Here is a 238-nt window from a genome sequence, read left to right as displayed (position 1 = left end):
ATTTCTACGTTTTCTTTATTTTTGCAGGCACAGCAAATTTGAGAGAATCGGGAATAAATTGGTTAGCCGTGATCAAAGTTACACCTCGAGGACGAATCATCAGTGGAGAAGAACCACCATTGCAAGAAGAACAGATAAATGAAGTCGAGGAACCTGAACAAGAAATTGATGACATCCTTCTCATTGATCCGCATAATCACGAGTACGAAGATCTTACCGATGATGCCACAGACGAAGC

Source organism: Brassica oleracea, unplaced genomic scaffold, assembly GCF_000695525.1.
Source record: "Brassica oleracea var. oleracea cultivar TO1000 unplaced genomic scaffold, BOL UnpScaffold01114, whole genome shotgun sequence".
Taxonomy (NCBI): Eukaryota; Viridiplantae; Streptophyta; class Magnoliopsida; order Brassicales; family Brassicaceae; genus Brassica; species Brassica oleracea.
Note: the sequence above shows the minus strand (reverse complement) of the source record.